The 24,166-nt window shown below is 40.5% G+C and overlaps 1 protein-coding gene and 1 pseudogene across 1 annotated transcript in view; both read right to left on the bottom strand.

Moving 5' to 3' along the window:
• Positions 1-13,434, bottom strand: part of Nek1 (NIMA related kinase 1) — a 328,855-nt gene extending 315,421 nt beyond the window's left edge. Inside the window, exon 1 of the mRNA XM_052162458.1 lies at positions 13,423-13,434. The gene's annotated coding sequence lies outside the window, so the exon portion shown is untranslated. The remainder of the gene's footprint in view (positions 1-13,422) is intronic.
• The window catches only part of LOC127668478 (STAM-binding protein-like), a 33,239-nt pseudogene extending 11,636 nt beyond the window's left edge, over positions 1-21,603 (bottom strand).
• Between the last annotated feature and the right edge of the window lie 2,563 nt (positions 21,604-24,166).

Genomic DNA, 24,166 nt, shown 5'->3' with positions numbered 1-24,166 from the left:
TGGCTCCATATTGCCATATCTAGGAATTATATCACTAGAGCTTCTGAATAGATTCAGTGAACAACTAATACCAGCAGAAGTACAACGTATCAGAGGAGAATAAGTTCAGGCAATTCAATGCCCTGTGACCCTTACTACTTTGGTCCTGGGTCTTTGGCAGTAGATGGATCTTCACAGCCAAAACTTCCAATTTTACTTAGCATCTTGTCTTCTAGCTCATGGATATATGGGTGTCTTCTGTTGCTAGTTTCTAGGTGCCTCACCATGCTTTCTGGTTCTCTCATCTCTGCCTACACATCTAAAAGTAGATCTTTGTTAGAGATGCTTAGCTGGCTGGAGCTAAATTCTTTTTGGGGCTGTGAATCTTTGTGGTCCAGTGAAGTGGAAATTCCTGGTTTCTTTGAAGACTCATTTGTGTTATGTGTTGTTTTTCTGGAATCTGTCTTATGAGATATTTTTGCTGAAGCAAACATGTGGGGAGACATCCTGTTAAGAATAGAAACATGTTTTTCTGGAGGAAGCCTGGAAGAAAGGCATGTGATGTTTTGCAAGAGTGGATGCTTGTAAGAACACGTGATGTTTGGAAAGGATATAAATATAGCTTAACGGACAATGGACAGTGCTGGATGGTATTAGTGCACCTTGCTATTTTTTATTGATCATCGTTGCTTTGCTGATGTTGGTCTTTGCTGACAACACTGGGTGGTATTGGTACGCCTTTGTTGGTCATCATTTGTTGTAACTTCATAGAGGGACACACACCAAAAAACTTCTGGTGGTGTTCTTGCAGCTTCTTGCCGCTTCCACAAGGACTGAGGCTGATTGGCAGAGCCTTGAGGTTTCTTTTGGATTGACCTGCGGTTGCTGGTTTGGGAATGGTATTTGCAAGTGGCTTGAGCTGCTGCTGCTGATTCCTGTGAACTGAACTGCTGGTATCCTGACAACACAGATTGGATTTGCTCCATAGATATCTTTCTACACAGGTCCACATCCTCCTTTGTTCTATTCCCTTTCCACTACCTCTGGTGGGTGGTGGGCTAGATGGGACATGGAAGTGTTTAAGAATCTTTATTAAAAGTAGGTTTTGAAAATCTAAGCTTACAGGTCAGCTCTCGTTCCTTGCAATATTTTTGGGAAATATACATGAAAAAAACAAGCTTAAGAAAAGGACTAGTGATATGACTTAACTGCATTAAGGAGAACAAAAGCCACCAGTTGCTCATTTATTACAAGGAAAGACACAAAGCAGAGCTCAGAATAACTGCAAGGCTTTGTGTATTTGTTTTCTTGAAGGACGTAGAATGCAGTGCAGGTGAATGGGGTAATGGAGAAGTCGGAAGGGGGGAGTGTCCTAAGGCAGCAGTAAGGAAGTGTTTGGCTGTTGCAGAAGACCCCAAGGGGACCAAAGTGCATGGATGGTTTTCCTTCGTCTGGGCGTGTGATCCACCTCTGCATTGTTGTCAGCTCACTCTCTAACAGCTGCTTCCTTAGATGAGGACACAAAGGATCAATCTGCTGAGCCTGAAGCGACAGGCCCAACTCTTAGACAGGTGGGCATTCTAACCCAGTTTTGTATGAGTCTAAAGCCTGTATTCTTTTAATTATAAGAGCAATAGGAGTGGGAAAGCACGTTCGGCAAAGGAATGACTTGGTGGAAGAAATGTCAGGGGAGCAGATATGTTTGTATTCATAACACTTCTGGGGAAAAGCATCCAAAATAATCAGAGGACAGGGTAGACTATGGGGACAACACAGGTCAATTTCTTGTCACAGAAATCCTTTGGTAAAAATCCCATATGGCACAGATGAAAGATTCCAGAGGATGAAAGTTGGCTGTCCACCAGAGTAGGATTGTCCAGACACCTTGTTAATAGTTGGTGAGCATATCCTGAATTTAATGAGCAGCTATTTTTACAGCCATCTACTTAGAAAAAACTAATGATTACACAGGAACTGGAACTAGTTTGGTGTTTTATCATCACTTATCCTAAATTAATAATGACTAGACTAAATGTCTCTCTAAAGGATTGTATATTGAGATGATATATTTAAAATATACAGATTGTAAGTACTTATACTTACATATTACATTTTATCCAAAGACAGGCCAATCAATGGGTGATATAAATCTTGGTCATGTAGTAGATTTACTTCAAAAATATGGGGTATAAACACTATGAAATTTATTGAGTTATAAAGAAAAATGAGGCCATAAATTTTATAGGTAAATGATTGGAACTAGAAAACATCATATTAAGTGAGAAAACTCAGCCCTGTAAAGTCAGACATTGTTTGTTCTATTTCATCTGAGGCCCCTAGTTCCAAATTTTCAAATATGTGTACATGTTTTGGAATAACTGCAGAAACCATGAAAGCAAAACGGAGGCTTTGTTGGTGCTCAGGAAGCAATGGAGAAGGAAATATCAGGGTACAAGTGATCTGATTGGGAAATTAGGAAAGCATTGAGTGTGTTTATTAGGGAAGGAAGAAGGACATAAACCAGCACAAAAAGAGGAGGGTAAAAACCATAGGAAGGTATGAGAAACTCTAAGAAATGGTATATTAACAATGTCCTTTTAAAAGTAGCACATACAATGTGCAAGTCTGTATAAATATGTATATACAGTTTAAATGAAACTATCTTATTTGGACTGACAGTGTTTTCCCCAAAAGCAGAAGGCCAGCTAACAAAAACTCCAGCACCAGGCATATGAGCCCTCTTCTGAGTTGTTGGTCAGGGGTTTATAAGAGACTTCCCAGACAGTAGAAGTTACTGCTATTGTCTTTGGCTGTCTTAGAGGTAGAAGGTAAGCTCCTACTAATAAAGATATCATGGATTTTAGAACCAGGTCCAGAGGTTCCAACTAGGAAGGCCTTCCACTTGAGGGCTAGCTTTTATGCCACACAACATTCCAAGGAAGGGCAGCCAGAATACCCAGCTATAACACACATGAACCACCATAACAACCAGCATGAAACAGACAGCAGTGTCTTGAATACTTTGGTGGTAACCAACAGCTCTCTAATTGGACTTAGCAGCTGCTCAACAAGAGACAAACCATGCAATAAAACCTAAGTCATACACTGGAAACTCAAGTCTAGTGAAGTCACAGCTATCAGAGGAGAACCTACAGCTAACCCTTTGTTAAACTAGCATAAGCCCCAATTAGACTTTAAATATTTGTCCTTATTCCTACAAATAAATGTAGTCCTAACCCCTCATTAAGGAAACTTCTCTTTGCAATAGATCATTACAGAAAACCACAACCAGTGGAAATGTGAGTTGCGGAGGAGACCAGTCTCAATGTGTGTATTGATAAAATGCTCCTGTACCTAAGGCTCACAGAATATTGAGGAAGGTGAGGCAGGAAGATCTTCAGAGCCAGAGGAACAGGGAGTTTTCTAAGACTGTGTCTCTAAGGACTGTCAGAAGGAATACACATAAAGGCTTACCAACATGGCTGCCTGAACCTGAACTAGACAAAGGCCACACCCATAGACAGTGGCAAGGGAAACAGCCATTGTAGCTGGAAGAAAGCCCAGCAGGCCTCAACCCTGCACTAAAACCTACAGGCAAGCAAAGAGTGGGGGAGATAATCCTCCCCCAGGAAGAACACACCAGTTAGTTATCCAGTACCAAGCGGTCAGCTCTTTAAGCACACACACAGATAACAATATACAGACTGAGCAGCGAGTATTTAAGCCCTAAGAACATATACGCCCATTTAACAATGGTTGATGAAGAGTTTGAAAGAGAGAATGGACGGTTTGGGCAGAGTTTGTAGGGAGGAAAGGGAAGGGAAAATGCTGTAGTTGTGTTATAATTTCAAAAATAGAATATATTTAAAAGAATACAACTCTGAGCAGCGATGTAAAGGCTGGTCTCAGGATTAAACCTGACAGCAAAACTGAGTAATAGAATATTACAGTTCAAAGGACCTTAACAGGCACGCTATGCCATCACTTCTGCAAGTTTTGTGAACGAGTGCTGATAATACTGACAACGTTTGACAGCCGTCCAGCTCTGCCGTCATCCGAGCTGCATGGAGTAAGGCCCTGTGCTTTGTGTTGTGGCTTGCTGCCTGCCTCTGCTCTCCTGCAGGATACTTCCTTTAGTCCTCTGCACCTTGCAAGCTCTTTGTCACACAGTTCATGGTTGTCAGTAGATTTTCTTACCTGCTGATGCGTGTATGTTAGCTGATAAGCAGGGTAGTTGCTGGCGGTGGTTTAGAATATCGTCTTTCCTTGCGATCTGGAATGAGGCATTTTTGTATTCAAAGAAGTGAGCTTTCATGGCTCCATCACAAGTACTTTTGGTATCACTTTCTTTTTTAAATATTTTTTTATTCGATATATTTATTTACGTTTCAAATGATTTCCCCTTTTCTGGCTCCCCACTCCCCGAAAGTCCCATAAGCCCTCTTTCTTCCCCCTGTTCTCCCACCCACCCCTTCCCACTTCCCTGTTCTGGTTTTGCCCTATACTGCTACACTGAGTCTTTCCAGAACCAGGCCACTCCTCTGTTCTTCTTGTACCTCATTTGATGTGTGGATTATGTTTTGGGTATTCCAAATTTCTAGGCTAATATCCACTTATTAGTGAGTGCAAACCATGATTAATCTTTTGAGACTGGGTTACCTCACATACTATGATATTCTCCAGCTCCATCCATTTGTCTAAGAATTTTATGAATTCATTGTTTCTAATGGCTGAATAGTACTCCATTGTGTATATATACCACATTTTTGGTATCCATTCCTCTGTTGAGGGATACCTGTGTTCTTTCCAGGTTCTGGCTATTATAAATAGGGCTGCTATGAACATAGTGGAGCATGTATCCTTTTTACATGCTGGGGAATCCTCTGGGTATATGCCCAAGAGTGGTATAGCAGGATCCTCCGGAAGTGACCTGCCCAGTTTTCTGAGGAACCTCTAGACTGATTTCCAGAGTGGTTGTACCAATTTGCAACCCCACCAGCACTGGAGGAGTGTTCCTCTTTCTCCACATCCTTGCCAACACCTGCTGTCTCCTGAGTTTTTAATCTTAGCCATTCTGACTGGTGTAAGGTGAAATCTCAGGGTTGTTTTGATTTGCATTTCCCTAATGACCAATGAAGTTGAGCATTTTTTAAGATGCTTCTCAGCCATCCGAAGTCCTTTGGATGAAAATTCTTTGTTTAGCTCTGTACCCCATTTTTAATAGGGTTATTTGGCTTTCTGGGGTCTAACTTCTTGAGTTCTTTGTATATATTGGATATTAGCCCTCTATCAGATGTGGGGTTGGTGAAGATCTTATCCCAATTTGTTGGTTGCTGATTTGTCCTTATCATTTCATGCTTAAAGTCTTGGAAAGAACAGGAATTCAAGGCCCATACCTAAACATAGTAAAAGCAATATACAGCAAACCGGCAGCCAACATCAAACTAAATGGAGAGAAACTTGAAGCAATCCCACTGAAATCAGGGACTAGACAAGGCTGCTCCCCCTCTCCTTATCTTTTCAATATTGTACTTGAGGTACTAGCTCGGCCAATTAGACAACATAAGCATGTCAAAGGGATACAAATTGAAAACGAAGAAGTCAAACTATCACTATTTGCAAATAATATAATAGTCTACCTAAGTGACCCAAAAAACTCCACTAGAGAACTCCTACAGCTGATAAACAAATCATCAAAGTGGCAAGTTATAAAATCAACTCAAGCAAATCAGTAGTCTTTCTATACTCAAAGGATAAGCAGGCTGAGAAAGAAATTAGGGAAATGATACCCTTCACAATAGCCACAAACAGCATAAAGTACCTTGGTGTAACTCTGACCAAACAAGTGAAAGATCTGTATGACAAGAACTTCAAGACTCTGAAGACTCTGAAGAAGGAAATGGAAGAAGACTTCAGAAAATGAAAAAATCTCCATGCTCCATCCATTGGCAGGATTAATATAGTTAAAATGGCCATTTTACCAAAAGCAATCTACAGATTCAACGCAATACCCATCAAAATCCGAACTCAGTTCTTCAAAGAGTTAGAAAGAGCAATTCTCAAATTCATCTGGAATAACAAAAAACCCAGGATAGCTAAAACTATTCTCAACAACAAAAGAACTTCTGGGGGAATCAGCATCGCGGACCTCAAGCAATACTACAGAGCAATAGTGTTAAATACTGCATGGTATTGGTACAGTGACAGGCAAGCAGACCAATGGAATAGGACTGAAGATCCAGAAATGAACCCACACACCTATGGCCACTTGATCCTCTACAAAGGGGCTGAAAACATCCAGTGGAAAAAAGATAGCCTTTTCAACAAATGGTTCTGGTTCAACTGGAGGTCAGCATGCAGAAGAATGCGAATTGATCCATTCTCATCTCCTTGTACTAAGCTCAACTCCAAATGGATCAAGGACCTCCACATAAAACCAGATACTCTGAAGCTAATAGAAAAGAAACTGGGGAACACCCTTGAGGACATCGGTACAGGAGGAAAGTTCCTGAACAGAACACCAATAGCTTATGCTCTAAGATCAAGAATTGACAAATGGAACCTCATAAAATTACTGTTTCTGTAAGGCAAAGGACACCGTCAAAAGGACAAATTGGTATCACTTTCTAGGACAAGGAAATCTTACATTTAGCCACTTATAAGAGTAGTCAGGGCTTAGGCGCAAGAGGAGCAGGGATGGAACGCACAGTAACCTTTCATGAGGTGGGGAGGGTAGACTGGGTGCACGGTTGGTTTTATGTCTTAGATTTTCCCTGTAGACCTAGCTGCTTATCTGCGGGGCACTGTGGGGGTGCTGAGAGACTCCTCAGGTTCTGCACATAACTGTGCTAACAGACCTGGTGCACTGTTAGCACTCCCACACTCCGCCATTCTTTTCCTTCCGTCCTTCCTTCCTTCTTCCTTTCTCTATGTCTCTGTCTTTCCTTTTTCCTTCCTCCCTCCCTTCTTTCTTTCTTTCTTCCTTCCTTTCTTTCTTTCTTTCTTTCTTTCTTTCTTTCTTTCTTTCTTTCTTTCTTTCTTTCTTTCTTTCTTTCTTTCTTTCTTTCTTTCTCTTTCTTTCTTTCTTTCTTTCTCTCTTTCTTCCTTCTTTCCTCTCTCTCTTTCTCTCTCTCTTTCCTTCTTCCTTCCTTCCTTCCTTCCTTCCTTCCTCCCCCCCCCCCCTTTTTTTTAAAAAAAGAAGTGACACAAAAGGTGATGAACAGATGGTTTCTGACATCCGGACATAAAGAGGATGGTGTGTCATTTCTGGTCATAAAATGTAATACAGAAATAAGTACGTGGAAGCCAGCTTCCATAATTCTGATGACATCTGACATCTGTCTTTCCCACAAAGACGTCCAAAGGAAGATGAGTTGATTTTTCAGTCTTTCGTAAATGTGTAATTTTTCTCTTGGTTACAATGTATAATTTGTCTTAGCTTAGGTACACCTTGTTTGCTTACCCAATTTGGCATCAAATTCTTGGAAGGAAGAGAAAGCAAATGAGTTGTTCTGTGTATCTTCGCTATGTCGAGGAATTCTACCACAGAAAGCCTGGGAGGATATTTTAACCATATCCAAACCATAGCAAATAAATAGGAGAGGGAGATTCTTCTCTTCTTCTACAACAGCATTAAATCATACAATAATTACCAAAGGGCATTGCAGATAAACCGTTTATTTCTTTCCCCTTTACTTGACATTGAAAGTAAATTCCTAAGCCTGGTTGAATTCCTGTGTGTGTGTGTGCGCGCGTACTCACATGGGTAGTTCATCAGAAGACTTGTCGTGCCTTTATCATTCTCCACTTTATTGCTTTGAGACAAGGTTTCTCCCTGAACCTGAGTCTGGAGTTCACATTTTAAAACTAGGCTGGCAGTCAACAAACTCTCTTGTCTTTGTCCCCAGGTCCCTCCCGATACTGGGCCACAGGTGTGGGGGACAACGCCTGGCTTGTTAGGTGGGTGCTTGGCTCTGATCATCATGCTTACACAGAGCTTTTAACACCTAAGTTGTCTCCTTAGCGCCGCATGCCTTATTTTTAAATCTTAGTGTTTGTTAACTTCTTTCTTCATTCTCTAGCATAATGAATATCCTTAAAAATCTTAGGAATAATGCCATAAATCCTCCTTTTGCATGCTGGGTTCGGGATCGAAGCTGAGAAAACTCACCAGAAGCTTAAAAAAATATGAAAGTTTTATTTTCTGCTTGCGCTGGGAGGCGGCTACTTCGGGATCCGAAGAGTGTCCTTGAAGGAAGTTTGTATAACATTTTTATAGGATGGGAACACAAAGCAAGGGAGATAAGGTGGGGCGTTGCGTTGACCAATCAAAATTTGAGACACGGGAAGTTAACATCAGTGACTAGGCCACCTGAGGCTAACTTTTAGGGTCCTTGAGTCAGCTTTTGTAGTCGGGCGCCCTCCTGGACTCTGACCTGGAATCTAAAGTGATAAGAGAACAAAGGAGAGGGCGGGCAGCAAGCAGTCAATTAAGACCACAACACCCTTGTGACTTGTCAACACTCTAGGACTTGTGAGTCTCAGGTTAGATAAAGGATAACAGCGTCTTCCCTCTCTACATCCCTTACTGGTTAACAGACAAACAGGAAACTTCAGAAGAAGCAGGTCAGGAGCTGGGTTCCGGGCCCTGGGAATGTGAACTCAGTTTTGATCCTGCCAGCAAGGCGGAACTCATTCCTGAGATGGCTGAACTCGGGAAACTGCCTCTAACACTCAGCCGGTTTAAACAAGGGAATGGCATCTCAGAGCTGACATCTTGTTCGGTCTCCACTTCACTCCATCCAGGAGCGTCTCCATCCCGACCAATCAGTGTTTTTGCATCTTATATTTAGCAGTGACCTAGTCAATGCTAAGTTCCTAATTCAGGGTCTGTAATATTTCCATCCTTTTCTCTCATATGAAAGTTAAAGTTTACAGAACAGTATAAGGCAAAGAGGGATTAATTTAATACTCCTGGCCTTGGCGACGATATGCACAGGTCTGCCATCTGGGGCTTTGGTAAATTAGATTATCTTTTACAAACTGCGGTTTGCTTTTTGAAGGCCAAATGCTATTTCCTGTCAGCTTTCTTAATTACCTGTCGAGCATAATTCCTCCTCCAGAACTGATTACAGTAAGGGCTCTAAAGCTGTAGCTGCTCCAGGTGTTATTTACTAGCGGAAAGGGGTGGCTAAAATCCACATGCAGTTGTCAATAGTGACGTTTTGGGACAATGTCTCCGAGGCCCTAGTTCTTCTCTTTAGGCAATTGCACAGGCTTTAGCAATTCCTACTGCCTGAGCTTCCCAGACTTTCAACACCTAAACGTCCCTAACAAATGTGCAAACCCCTTCTGTCTGTGTGATGTGCAAAGACTGGTGAGTCACGGAGCCCAGAAAAGCACAATAGTCCTTTTCAGGCTGAGAGGCTGTAGGTGTCAGGATCACAAAAGAAACCTGGGCTTTGCTTGCAGTTCAGCCTACACATCCTGGCGGCGACTCTGTCTTCAGTCCGGTTCTTGGCATAGTTCTCATTTCAGTTTCATGAGTCAGGGATTATGTGTGTCTACTGGGATGCTGTCGCAACAGGTGGCATACAAAAACAGAATGCAGGGACAGGTGCAGAGAGAAATCAAATATCCTTTTGTCCCCAGTGAAGGAGGGAGAGGGGAGAAGCCGGGAATACGCGTGTCTTTGGAATTTCCTGCTTGTTTGGTGGGCAGACTGACATCCACAAACACAGCCCCCATGAGGTAATGAACCAGCGGAGTTATCAATCAGTTAAATGTGCTTCTGGCTCTGTTTACCTTTCCTTCTGATGAGTTTCTGTGTTTTGCTCAGGGAGAGTGGTAGTGCTGGGTAGGGATCTCTCTGTTAAATTACTTGAGCTCTTCAAGATGCCAGTCATCCCCCATTCTGTTTTTCCATCCATGTAGAGAAGAAAGAAAAAAAAAACCAGAACCACAAACACCTACATGTCTATTCTGTAGCTTCCCACACATGTTTTTTAAATTTGTTTTTTTTGCCTCTTTGGAAACTACTGCCGGAACTTCCTGGTACACCTACACACAAACATTCCAAGTTCAACTTCCGTCTTCCACAAAGCTTTTTCCCAGACAGTTTTTTGACTTCTGGGTCACTATTGTGAAGATTCCACATATAAATTTATATTATATTTTTACTTATATATTATATATAATATATATTTATCTTTTAATATATTAGTTATTTTTCTTTGCTATCTAGACTGTGAACAATTCCAATTACCGGTACCTTGGGCAAACGTCTTGCATGTCAGTGGACAGAACTCACACGGGGCCGCTCTACACATACTGGCTAGAAGTGTGAGGCACAGAAATCCATCAGGGTTAAGAACTTACTTAAAAGAGGAGGGAGAAACGGGTGGAGAAATGACTGGAGAGGCCAAGCCCGAGGCTTATGTAGGCCCGCATCTGCTCATGGGATGTTTTAGAGGAGAGAGACTCCATGCTTGATTCCATGCTAACAGCTGAAGGGTGAAAGACCTTAGATGATACAGCAGGGGCTGGAGACTGAGAAAGGGGAAACAGGAGAGAACAGCAACAGGTTTCCCTGAAGTTGGCACAAGACATGCCAGGGAGCGGTTTGTCTACCCCATGGATGGGATGAATCACGGACAGTGGTCTGATTGACACACACTGTCACCCCTGCTCCCCAGAGCACCTTCCCCTGCTGGAATGCAGGAACAGGTGCAGAGAGAAATCAAATATCTTTTTGTTCCCAGTGACGGTGGGAAAATGTCCCCATCCCCCTAGATATGGACCTGAAGTTCCTCATGTATTTATCTCCTACCTGTTTCCTCTGCTCTGCCTCAAGCCAGGCTATGTCTATGTGCTGTGACTTTAAGATACCAATTCATTACTTTCCCCCTGTGCCTGTGTATACTGTTTCTCCTGGCCCCTGAATGGCTTTTGACATATTTGTTTCTAGTCTTGCTTAAAGGTCATCTTTCAGGGGAAGTCTTCCCAGGGCACGCCATTAAAAATTACTCTTTCTTTTTTTTCTGTCACTCTTCTAAATATTAATTGCATTGCTCTTTATGATGAATCTCACCTCCTGACTGTACTAACCTATGTATCTAGCTATACACACGTGCATATGCGTGCACAGGCATGCATTGCTTAAAGACAGAGATGAAGTCTGAGAACCCAGTCATTAAGAGAGTGTCATCATGTGAGCATCACAGCCTGCTTTCACAAGCCTTGGTTGTACATATTGCTTGCACCAAAGCTATCCTACCAACCCACATATCATGTGACTGTGTTGAGCTCTGCAGTTAGAGACACAACTACAAACACTGTCTCTAAGCATACTTAAACATAAAAAATATAAATTGGGATATTGTAGAAGTCTTTCAGCTCTATTACAATCTTCAGGGATCATCATACATGTAGTCTGTCCCTATGTAGTGTAGGACACACAGACATGCCCACTTATATTTGTTTACTGTCTTTTTCCTCTGTTTGAATGGGAGCTCCCACTTCTCTTACTAGGTCCTAGCTTACAGCAGGCTTGTATTGAATTTCTATGACACAAATGATTAAAGAAGGATGTGTGTGTGTGTGTGTGTGTGTGTGTGCGCGCGCGCGCGCGCTTCACTAGAAATCAAATCCAGGGCCTTGGATTTGCTAGCTAAGTGCTGCACCTCAGGACTACATCTTCAGTTCCAGAAAATGACTTTTAAAACAGGCGTAGGTTTTTTATAAAAAAAAAAATAGATTATTTCCTTTTAGAAATTTTACTTAATCCATCTACCTGGCTTTCGCTGTCTGTTGACTGAATAGATTACACATAATGGTAGATTGTGGGGAAGGATACTCATTCAACACATGACACTAGGACAGTCTGTGGCACAAGGTATAGGTGACCCATGAATAACAACAGCTAGACCTTTTCACTTGCTTTGGAATTTTCAAACATTTGTTCTTTGCTATGTACATCTGTTAAGTGACCTGATCCTTCCCTTTGAATGAGCTGGGTATGGAGGGAGCTGGTGACTTCCCATTCACAAGAGACAAAAATACCAGGAACAATGGTATAGTCCAAGGGAAAGAATCACAAGCCCTTGATTTCACTTAAAAATACTATATCATCTCTTCTCTTAGGAAGAGAAGATGTTTTGACTTTGGTCTGGTCCAGTTAAGAGAAGGACATGAGAATGTATTTATAGATATATCTCGTCAATCTCTGATCAACTTCTGGAGATTCTGGTCTTTGACATGCTTCGGCCTTCCAGGAACAAGATCCTATCTGGGTAATTGCCCTGAAATATGCATCTCCTTCTCTCCTTCGTCATTCTTGGTTGCACTGAAGGTCAGGGACAGTTGGGGACTTTAAGAGAAAAGCATCTGAGCCTATAAACTATGAAATGAATACTAATCACGGCATGTTTTCTGGAGAGACAATGCCTGAAATTATGATTGTGAGGACCTAGTTGAGTAGAACATACCATTTATCTATTTCAAGAGCCCAATGAAGAAAAACGTAATGGTTAAATAAAGCAAAGAGCCCTCAGTTTACCATGTGCCAGGTAGACTATTTTCTTCCTTAAAATCTACATCATTTAGTGCTCTGCAGTTCGTACTGTTTTCTGTGAGAGTGTAAATGCTGGGAGGCCTGAGCATCATTAGTCTTGAGTTATTCCTGTTTGAAGCATGGCATGTGAGAATATCATCTTTGGAGAGAGCTGTGGGGAGCACAGAGACAAAATGAAGTGGAGAAGGCTTGCTTCAGAAAACATTGCTACTGCAATAAGGACACATGCTCCACTATGTAGCAGCCTTATTTATAATAGCCAGAAACTGGAAAGAACCCAGATATCCCTCAATGGAGGAATGGATACAGAAAATGTGGTATATATACACAATGGAGTATTATTCAGCAATTAAAAACAATGAATTCATGAATTTTTTTAGGCAAATGGATGGAACTGGAAAATATCAGCCTAAGCGAGGTAATGCAATCACAAAAGAATACACATGGAATGCAGTCATTGATAAGTGGATATTAATTAGCCCTGAAGCTCTGAATACTGAAGATACAATTAGCATATCAACTGACTCCCATGAAGAAGTAAGGAGAGGGCCCTGATCCTGGAAAGGCTTGATCCAGCATTGTAGGGGAGTACCAGGACAGAGAAAAGGGAGGGAGGTGATTGGAAAATGGGTGGAGATAAGAGGACTTATGGAACATAATGGGGGGGACTGGGAAAGGGGAAGGCTTCTAGAATGTAAACAAAGAATATAGAAAATAAATTTAAAAAACTGAAAAAAAAGAAAACATTGCTATACAAATAGCTGGGCTACAACCCTTTTAATGCAGAGAAACATTATACATGCGATTTTATCTTAAAAAATCAGTGAACTGTTATTTGAAATGCTTCCGTGAGTGGCCAATGACTTTCTGACCTCAATGACAAGAATCTTTACTAATTTTAATTTTATCAGATGATTTAATTGTGACAGATCCCCCCCCCCCAGTCTCTTACCTAAGATCCGCTTATTTGTTGCTCGTGAGAACAATGTCTAGACAAAGTCTTGCACTGAAATCCAGTTATTCACTAAGCATCCAGCAAGCACACTAAGTGTGATGCTGGCCATGTGGGCATCCCTGGAAGCTGATGAACTGTTTTGCTTTGGATGAGCTGCTCTACTTTTCTGGGCTCCTATTATTGGTTTTACAGGAATAAGATTATTGCTGATGAAATTATACATTATAGGGCATTTGTGCAGCTATAAAAGAACTGATGCCAACGCAGAATGTTACTGAAAACATAATTCTTGTTTTACATATGTTTTAGAGAAAGGTTAAAAGAAAAAATTGCAAATTGGATTCTGTTCTGCAATAAAAGGGCAGCTGTCAACTACTGCCCTGAGCCTTCAGAAAATGGAAAGCAATGCCCCAAACCCAACATAATTGTTCTATCTGACAAAGGACTTGGCTTTCTAAGGCTCTCACTCTGCTGTGACTGATTCATCTTGTTTATATCCTCAAAGTCTAGTGATTTTCTGTGTTAAATACTAAGTTTTACTCTTGGATTATTGTCATTATGGAAATTAAAGGTGTTTATGAATTTGAAGCATCATATGACATTTGCCTGGAGACTCTCTGAGGAGACCCAAGTCTTCGTACTGCCAGAAATATTGGTCATCTTTCTCATATACTCATATGGATGACAGATGGACTATTGTCCTTACCGTAAATGGGGACTAGGAGTTAGAAGTTCAAGAAACATTGGGGAAACATGTTATCTTCATCTCTTCAAGTCGCTTTGCAGTAGCCCCAAGAAAGTACAATGTATTACATTAAGTAAATGTACCACATTTTCTGTATCAACTCCTATGTTGAGGGATATCTGGGTTCTTTCCAGCTTCTGCCTATTATAAATAAGGCTGCTATGAACATAGTGGAGCATGTGTCCGTATTACATGTTGGAGCATCTTCTGGATATATGCCCAGGAGTGGTATAGCTGGGTCCTCAGGTAGTACTATGTCTAATTATCCGAGGAACTGCCAAACTGATTTCCAGAGATTGTTTACCAGCTTACAATTCCACCAGCAATGGAGGAGTGCTCCTCTTTCTTGACATTCTCACCAGCATCTGCTGTACCCTGGGTTTTTTATCTTAGCCATTTTGACTGGTGTGAGGTGGAAACTCAGGGTTGTTTTGATTTGAATTTTCCTGATAAATAAGGATGCTAAACATTTCTTTAGGTGCTTCATAGCCATTCGAGTTTCCTCAATTGAGAATTCTCTAACTCTGTACCCCATTTTTTCTGTACCCCATTTTTAATATTAGGTTCTCTGGAGTCTAACGTCAGAATCTTACGTTCTTGAGTTCTTTGTATACATTGGATATTAGCTCTTTATCAGAGGTAGGATTGGTAAAGATCTTTTCCCAATCTGTTAGTTGCTATTTTGTCCTATTGACAGTGCCCTTTGCCTTACAGAAGCTTTACAGTTTTATGAGGTCACATTTGTCGATTCTTGTTCTCAGAGCATAAGAACATTGGTGTTCTGTTCAGGAAATTTACCCCTGTGCCCATGTGTTCAAGGATCTTCCCCACTTTCTCCTCTATAAGCTTCAGTGTATCTGGTTTTATGTGAAGGTCCTTGATCCACTTGGACTTGAGCTTTGTACAAGGAGATAAGAATTGGTCAATTTGCATTTTTCTACATGTTGACCTCCAGTTGATCCAGCACCATTTGTTAAAAATGCTGTCTTTTTTCCACTGGATGGTTTTAGCTCCTTTGTCAAATATCAAGTGACCATAGTTGTCTGTACCTGTCTCTGTACCAAGACCATACAGTTTTTATCACTATTGCTCTGTAGTAGAGCTTAAGGTCAGGGATCCGTGATTCCCCCCAGGAGATCTTTTGTTGTGGAGAACAGTTTTGCTATCCTGCACTTTTTGTTATTCCAAATGAATTTTCAGACTGCTCTTTCTAGCTCTATGAATAATTGATTTGGAATTTTGATGGGGATTGCATTGGATCTGTAGATTGGTTTCAGCGTGATGGCCATTTTTACTATATTAATCCTGCCAATCCATGAGCATGGGAGATCTTTCCATCTTCTAAGATCTTCCATTTCTTTCTTCAGAAGCTTGAAGTTCTTGTCATACAGATCTTTCACTTGCTTGGTTAGAGTCATACCAAGGTATTTAACATTATTTGTGACTATTGTGAAGGGTGTCATTTCCCTAAGTTCTTTCTCAGCTTGTTTATCCTTTGAGTAGAGGAAGGCTACTGATTTGTTTGAGTTAATTTTATAACCAGCCACTTTGCTGAAGTTGTTTATCAGCTTTAGGAGTTCTCTGGTGAAAGTTTTGGGGTGACTTAAGTATACGGTCATATCATCTGCAAAAAGTAATATTTTGATTTCTTCCTTTACAATTTGTATACCTTTGACCTCCTTTTGTTGTCTAATTGCTATGGCTAGGACTTCAAGTTCTATATTGAATAGATAGGGTGAGAGTGGGCAGCCTTGTCTGGTCCCCGATTTTAGTGGGATTGCTTCAAGTTTCTCTCCATTTAGTTTTATGTTAGGTACTGGTTTACAGTATATTGCTTTCACTATGTTTAGGTATGGGCCTTGAATTCCTGTTCTCTCCAAGACTTTTATCATGAAGGGATTCTGAATTTTGTCAAAAGCTTTTTCAGTATCTAATGAAATGCCACTGGTTTACAGTATATTGCTTTCCTTATGTTTAGGTATGGGCCTTGAATTCCTGTTCTCTCCAAGACTTTAATTACGAAGGGATTCTGAATTTTGTCAAAAACTTTTTCAGCATCTAATGAAATGACCATGTGGTTTTTTTTTTTCTTTGAGTTTGTTTATGTACTGGATTACATTGATGGATTTCCATATATTGAACCATCCCTGCATCCCTGGGATGAAGCCTACTTGATCGTGGTGAATTATCATTTTGATGCATTCTTGGATTTGGCTGGATAGAATTTTATTGAGTATTTTTGCATTAATGTTCATAAGGGAAATTGGTCTGAAGTTCTCTTTCCTTGTTTGGTTTTTGTTTGGTTTAGGTATAAGTGTTATTGTGGCTTCAGAGAATGAACTGGGTAGTGTTCCTTGTGATTCTATTTTGTGGAATAGTTTGAAGTGTATTAGTATTAGGTCTTCTTTAAAGATCTGATAGAATTCCCCACTAAACCCATCTGGTCCTGGACTTTTTTTAGTTGGGAGACTATTAACAATTGCTTCTATTTCCTCAGGACTTATGGGGTTATTTAGGTGGTTTGTCTGACCCTCTTTTAACTTTGACACCTGGCATGGGTCTGGAAAATTGTCCATTTCACCCAGATTTTCCAATTTTGTTGAGTATAAGCTCTTGTAGGAGGATCTGATGATTTTTTGAATTTCCACAGTTTCTGTTGTTGTGTCTCCCTTTTCATTTCTGATTTTATAAATTTGGGTAGTGCCTCTGTGTCCTCTGGTTTGTCTGGCTAAGGGTTTATCTAGTTGATTTTTTTCAAAGATCCAGCTCCTGGTTTTGTTGATTTTATTGTTTTTTGGTTTTTTTTTTTTTTTTTTTTTTGGTTTTGGTTTTGGTTTTATTTTTTTCCAGACAGGGTTTCTCTGTAAGACCTGGCTGTCCTGGAACTCACTTTGTAGACCAGGCTGGCCTCAAACTCAGAAATCCACCTGCCCCTGCCTTCCAAGTGCTGAGATTCAAGGCGTGTACCACCACTGCCCGACCTTGTTGATTTTTTGTACAGTTCTTTTTGTTTCTATTTGGTTGATTTCAGCCCTAAGTTTGATTATTTCCTGCTGTCTACTTCTCTTGGGTACATTTACTTCTTTTTCTAGAGCTTTCAGATGTGTTGTCAAGCTGTTAGTGTAAGTTTTCTCCATTTTCTTTTAGGGAAACTTAGAGCTATGAGTTTTCCTCTTAGTACTGCTTTCATTGTGTCCCATAAGTTTTGGTATGATATGTCCCCATTTTCATTAAATTCTAAAAAGTTTTTAATTTCTTTTGTTTCTCCCTTGACCAAGCTGTCATTGAGTAGAGCATTGTTTAACTTCCATGTGTAAGTGTGTTTTCTATTGTTTTTGTTTGAACTTAAGACCAACTTTAGGCTGTGGTGATCTGATGGGTACATGGAACTATTTCAATATTTCTGTATCTGTTGAGGTCTGTTTTGTGACCAATTTTATGGTCAGTTTTGGAGAAGGTACCATGAAGTGCTGAGAAGAAGGTATATTCTTTTGCTTTAGGGTGGAATGTTCTATAAATATCTGTTAGATTATTTGGTCCATAATTTCAGCTAGTTTCACTGAGTGTCTATTTCATTTCTGTTTCCATGATTTGTTCATTGCTGAGATTGGGGTGTTGAAGTCTCCCTCTATTATTGTGTGGCATGCAATGTGTGGTTTGAGCTTTAGTAAAGATTCTTTTATGAATGTGGGTGTCCTTGCATTTGGAGCATAGATGTTTAGAATTAAGAGTTTATCTTGGTAGGTTTTTCCCTTTGACCAGTATGAAGTGTCCCACCTTACCTTTTTTTGACAAATTTTGGTTAAAAGTTGATTATCCAATATAAGAATAGCCACTCCATCTTGTTTTTGAGGACTATTTACTAGGAAAATTGTTTTCCAACCTTTGACTCTGAGGTTGTGACTCTCTTTGCCACTGAGGTGGGTTTCTTGTATGCAGCAAATTGTTGGGTCCTGTTTACATATCCAGTTCTATGTGTTTTCTATGTCTTGTTTACATATCCAGTTCTATGTGTTGTTCTATGTCTTTTTTATTGGGGAATTGAGTGCATTGATGTTAAGAGATATTAAGGAAAAGTGATTGTTACTTCCTGTTTTTTCATTGTCAAAGGCAAAATTCTGTTTGTGTGGCTATCTTCTTTTGGATTTGTTGAAATAAGATCAATTTATTGCTTTTTCTAGGGTGTAGTTTTCCTCCTTGTGTTGGTATTTTCCACCCATTATTCTTTGTAGAGCTGGGTTTGTGGAAAGATATTGTGTAAATTTGGTTTTGTCATGGAATGTCTTGTTTTTTCTGTCTATGGTAATTGAGAGTTTTGCTGAGTATAGTAGCCTGGGCTTACATTTATGTTCTCTTAGGGTCTGAATGATATCTTCCCAGGATCTTCTAGCTTTCATAGTTTCTGGTGAGAAGTCTGGAGGAATTCTGATAGGTCTGCCTTCATTATGTTACTTGACCTTTTCCCCTTACTTCTTTTAATATTCTTTCTTTGTTTAGTGCATTTGGTGTTTTGATTATTATATGATCGTAGGAATTTTTGTTCTCGTCCAGTCTGTTTGGAGTTCTGTAGGCGTCTTGTATGTTCATAGGCATCTCTTTCTTTAGGTTAGGGAAGTTTTCTTCTATAATTTGCTGAATATATTTACTGGCCCTTTAAGTTGTAAATTTTCACTCTCTTCTATATCTATAATCCTTAGGTTTGGTCTTCTCATTGTGTCTTGGATTTCCTGGATGTTTTGGGATATAAGCTTTTTGTATTTTGCATTTTCTTTGACTGTTGAGTCAATGTTTTCTATGGTATCTTCAGCATCTGAGATTCTTTCTTCTATCTCTTGTATTCTGTTGTTGATGCTTGCTTGCATCAATGACTCCTGATTTCTTTCCAAGGTTTTCTATCTCCAGAATTGTCTCAGAATTTGTGATTTCTTTATTATTTCTACTTCCAATTTTAGGTCATGGATGGTTTTGTACAGTTCTTTCACTTGTTTGTTTTTTTCCTGTGTTTCTTTAAAGGATTTTTGTGTTTCCTCTTTATGGGCTTCTACCTGTTGACTCATGTTCTCTTGTATTTCTTTAAGGGAGTTATTTATATCCTTCTTAAAGTCCTCTATCAGCATCATGAGATGTGATTTTAAATTCAGCTCTTCCTTTTCTGGTGTGTTGGGGTATCCAGGATTTGCTGTTGTAGGAGAACTGAGTTTGAATGGTGCCATGTTGCCTTGGTTTCTGTTGATAATATTCTTGTGTTTGCCTTTTGCCATATGGTTATTGCTGGTGTTAGCTGGTCTTGCTGTCTCTGACTGTGGCTTATCTGACCTGCAAGCCTGTGTTTCTGTACTCCTGGAATTCCCATTTTCTCTGTGCACTCAGGTATGTAGTCATTCCTGGGAGGTCAGCTCTCCCGTGGTGGTGTTTGTGTGTAGCTCTGTGGCCCAGGATCAGCTCTGCGCTCTCAGGCCTCTCCACAGACCTGGGAGGTTAGCTATCTCCCTGCTCCACCTGGATATGGCACACTGTGGCAGAGAATCATCCTCAGCCAGAGACCCAAATCAGAAGGCTCCCACCTGAGGCTTCCAGAAGGCTTCCTCTGAGCAACAGGGGTAGTTTTACTTGTGCTCTCAGGCCTCTTTGCACTCCTGCAGAGGGACAAAATGCCCTGAGTGCAGCGGGTTCTTTAGGATGAATCAGGAGATGGTGTCTTCACTGTGGCAGACCCTGTAAGAATTTGCCCCAGCAGAGAGGACAGGTAGCAGAAGGGGCAGAAGGAATGGAAGTGGAGTGGTATTTGGGAGGGCGGGGGTTTTGGTGGTTGCTGAGTAGTGAGTCCTGCTGGACCCCCAGCAGCATCTCTGGGCCTCCAGAGGCGGGAGGGTGTTCTTACCGAATGCTCTGAATGTGGCTGGTTTTCTATGATCTATCAGGAGATGGTGTCTTCACTGTGGCAGTCCTGGCAAAAGTCTGCCCCAATAGAAAGGACAGGAGGTGGCCCTAAAACTATTTTTTTTTTATGGATGTTTTGTTTTACATTGGAAAAATGAAATTGTATAAAGTAAGACTAGTTATGAGGAAGAGGACCTGCTGTCACTGAACGACTCTAACTGGGATGGGGCTGTTTACAGGACTCAGCCATCTCTGGGCACCAACACTTATTCACAGTCTACCACCTGTTTGCAGACTGTCTCTGGTTTCACCATCTGTTTTCTCTCATACAGAAGGGGAACTGTGGCACATCACACAGGCACTTAAGGCTGTGCCCCTTAAGTGTTTGCGGGGCAGTAATGGCTCTGAGATATTTCTGCTCCTTAGCCTGCTACTGTGTATATTCAAGGGAGATCAAGAAAGAACACTGTTGCAGGCAATCTGAAGGGTTCAAGAACAGCTAACTTCATGGACATCAGATTTTCTGCCCACTGACAAAACAAATGAGTGTTTTATAACAACAACAACAATCCCATTGGCCTTTATTTTAGTAAACCTAAGGGTTCACGTACTGGTACTGACTGATGGCTATTGTTATTGTAAGTAGCAGTTTGCCTGTATTGTAAAGTACAGTGTGCTATGTTAATAACCTTTTGTCAGTTGACTTGGAAAAACACTCTGCTTCTTGAAGTGCAATTCGCATGTCATGCAATCCACCTGTTTAATCCTGGTGAGGCATGGTGCCTTACAGGGCTCTGTCACTGTCACCATCTAATTTTAGAACATTTTTATTCTGTAAACAGAATCCAGTGTCTGTTTACTATCACTTCCCACCTTATGGCCCCAAGGAGCCTTACTGCATCAGCAACTTCAGTGTTTGGCTCTGGGAATGCTATATCCTCTTCCAGATATTTTGTTTGTTTTATACAAACAAAATCATACAATAGGTCCTCTTTTGCCATTAATTTCTTTCACTTAATGTAATATTTTATGGCTCATCCATATTGTAGGTATCCATTGGTGTGTAGATAACTGAATGGTATATATCTATGTCAATGTCTATGTCTCTGTCTGTCTGTCTATACAATTAAGTCAATTTATTGGAACTGTAGACTTACACATCTACAGTGGTGATTTCAGCCTCCCCTCCTGGCTCAATACTGATGGAAGCGATCTCTTTAACAATCTAAGAAGGACTGTGTAAATCAATGAGCCTCTTGAGGATCCTCTTTGGAAACGATCCTGTCTCTTGGAACCTTCACCACGATTTTTCCGGCAGTGATGCTCAGTGTCTTGTGGTGTGCACATCGGCCCTTTCACTTTCAGAATCTTTTCCTTTGTGCCTCTGATCAAGTCTGCACAAACATTCTCCAGCGACTTCATGACTTCATGTTGCCACTGCTGGCGAGTGTGATTCGAATTCAGAGACTCCATCCCCACTTCGTGCTCCTTGGGGCATCTCCCTCCCCCATCTTTAAATGCCAAGCATGGTTTAAGGCACAGCTTCCAGAATGACTTGTTCCTCAGCAGGAGCGAACATCAGTGAGTCAGGATGGAGCAGATTGACCGAACAGAGCTCCGCAGCATGCACCATCACGTCTCAGAAAACGCTTTATAAGTTTTTCTTATAAATAATGAGGCTGTTGATAGTCATGTATAAGTTTTGGTGTAGACATAGAAGCCAATATGCTAACTCTTAACTTTTTAGAGGGTGTGATGAACTGTAGAATCTGATTTTTATTTTTATCATTTATTCTTAAACTCATTTGTGTGTGAGGTGTGTGGTTGTATGTGTGTGTGTGTGTATGTGCATGTGCATGATGTGGCTGCATATATGTAGATAAGCAAGTGTGTGCAGTGCATTTGAAGGCCTAAACTTCACATTGGTTCATTTCTGCCTTTGCCCCTACATTATATATTGAAGTGAGGTGTCTTGCTGAATCTGGAGCTCACCAACTCTGACTAACATAACCAGTCACCTTGATCAGGGAATGCTCATCTCTGTGCCTTGAGAGTTGGGATTAAATGTCTCCCACAATGGCCTGACTTTTCCATGGTTCTGAAAATTCAAACTCTGACCCTCACATCTGCAAGGTAAGCACTTGTCCATGGAGATACCTCCCCCATTCCTCATTCCAGTTAAAAACTGTTGCTTCCACTGCTTCTGTGATCTCTTATAGTTATTTTTTATTAATTTACACACTTCCAGTATTCCTTTCTGTTTCATGTATAAACACACTACCAACTGCCACTTTAGTCATATTTTGGAAATATTGGGATGGATATAATGGCTTATTTATACTATTCAAACATCTTCAGAGGTGTATTTCACACACCCCATCTCACCCAGAGGTTGGACAAATTTAATGTTTAATTTAAAGCAGATTAATTTCATATGATATAATTAGTTCCATACAATAATACTTGGTATATCAGCTTCCTTCCTTCTCTTTGCCACTGATACCCAGTTTCCCTCTCTGGGGGCAAATAGTGGAGCTTATGTCTTGGGTGGTCTTCCAAGGACAATATTTTAATGACATTTTAGTTTGAATAACATAAAAAGAAATGGCGTAAAAGGGGAGTATCAACTTTGTTCTCAACTTGCTTGGCTTGGTTAATAAAAGTCAGAATCAGAACAGCATGTGCCTCAATGATGACTTGGTCTCAGGGCGGAATGCCAACGAAGGACTTAGCAGTTTAATCATCATCCAAGCAGCCCAAGGCTCTCATCAAAGCGGCCCAGTTCTCTGCCGGGTTCACTTTTCCCACATTCCTGCACACACGGTCTGATGGTTTTTATGTTTCTTAACTCCATTTCTGCTTCACCTGCTCCTGGAAATTGCTTTCAGAGCTCTCCTTGCTGTCTCTTATCTTACTTCCAAATCTTATCTTGCATTTTGCTCCTTTGTCCTCGCATGGAACTCCTCCAGGAGACAAGACTGTGAATTTTTAACGAGCAAGTTCTTCTTCACGTCTGGCTTGGAACTTATATGCTTCCCCTCTAAGAGGACTTCTCCTTGCTCTTCTGTGACTGGCTTATGTCCACTCCTGGGTATCAGGTTCGTGGAGATCTCACGGAGGGTCTTTCTTTGCTAAAGTTGTCCTCCCCACTCTCACACTTCATTGCATTTGGTAGTTGATTTAATTCAGGATTCATTGGTTATTTACATGTTTCCTCATTCATCACCTGGGGTAATTTATTCTAGAGCAGGCTATAATCTAAAACAAGGAGTATACTATAGCTGCTTCTCGATTTCTGTGTGACCCCAGGAGTCAATATCAGTATACATTATTGAAGAACTGTTTGCAATAAAAGGAAAGCAAAGGATATGCTGCTGAGTTTTTACATAATCTCAAACATTTTGAATATTTACTATATAACTCTCTTACAAAAAAAATTGATGCTTGCCTAAAATAAGAGTTTCTAAAGGGATACATATATATCTCACAAGAAGGCATAAAAGCTACTTCATAAGTTTTTATGTATTTTTTTGCTGTTATTATGTATATTTTATAAAGTATATGAATTTTATATAGAAGTATACACATACTATTTATAATGTATTCATATTAAAGATGTACTTTTATTTATTCATGTGTCTGTGAATGTGTGGGTGCCTGCAGGAACCAGAAGAGGGCATCTGATCCCCTGCAACTAGAATTACAGGTGATTTTGATGTGGATCGTGGGAACTGAACTTGGATCCTCTGCAAGAGTAACTTGGCTGGGCTGGAGAAATGGCTCAGCAGTTAAGATCACTGACTGCTCTTCTGAAGGTCCTGAGTTCAACTCCCAGCAATGACATGGTGGCTCACAACCATCTATAATGAGATCTGACACTCTCTTCAGGGGTTTTTGAAGACAGCTACACTATACTTACATATAATAATAAATCTTAAAAAAATAAAAAAAAGAATAGCTTGGCCATCTGCCATCTCTCCAGTCTCTGATTTATAATTTATGCATATATTGTGTGAGTAACTTTTGTGCCATCAAC

Source organism: Apodemus sylvaticus, chromosome 18 (assembly GCF_947179515.1).
Source record: "Apodemus sylvaticus chromosome 18, mApoSyl1.1, whole genome shotgun sequence".
NCBI classification, from domain to species: domain Eukaryota; kingdom Metazoa; phylum Chordata; class Mammalia; order Rodentia; family Muridae; genus Apodemus; species Apodemus sylvaticus.
Note: the sequence above shows the minus strand (reverse complement) of the source record. Positions and strands in the feature narration are given on the sequence as shown.